A 200-nucleotide genomic window follows, 5' to 3' on the forward strand; every position below is an offset into this window, starting at 1 on the left:
CGCAATATAAAAAAGTATATATAGTCAAACTCTATAATTAACGATAAATATTGTGAAATTACTATATGTATTTAATTAAATCTTCTATCAACTATCTATAGTGTTGTATATTTCGAAGTTGACTATTTTTTTAGAAAAATTAATGGTACAGTACAAAATTTTTCTCTCCTAACTGAAATAATTAGTATAAATTATTAATT

This window comes from Arachis duranensis, chromosome 3, assembly GCF_000817695.3.
Source record: "Arachis duranensis cultivar V14167 chromosome 3, aradu.V14167.gnm2.J7QH, whole genome shotgun sequence".
Taxonomy (NCBI): Eukaryota; Viridiplantae; Streptophyta; class Magnoliopsida; order Fabales; family Fabaceae; genus Arachis; species Arachis duranensis.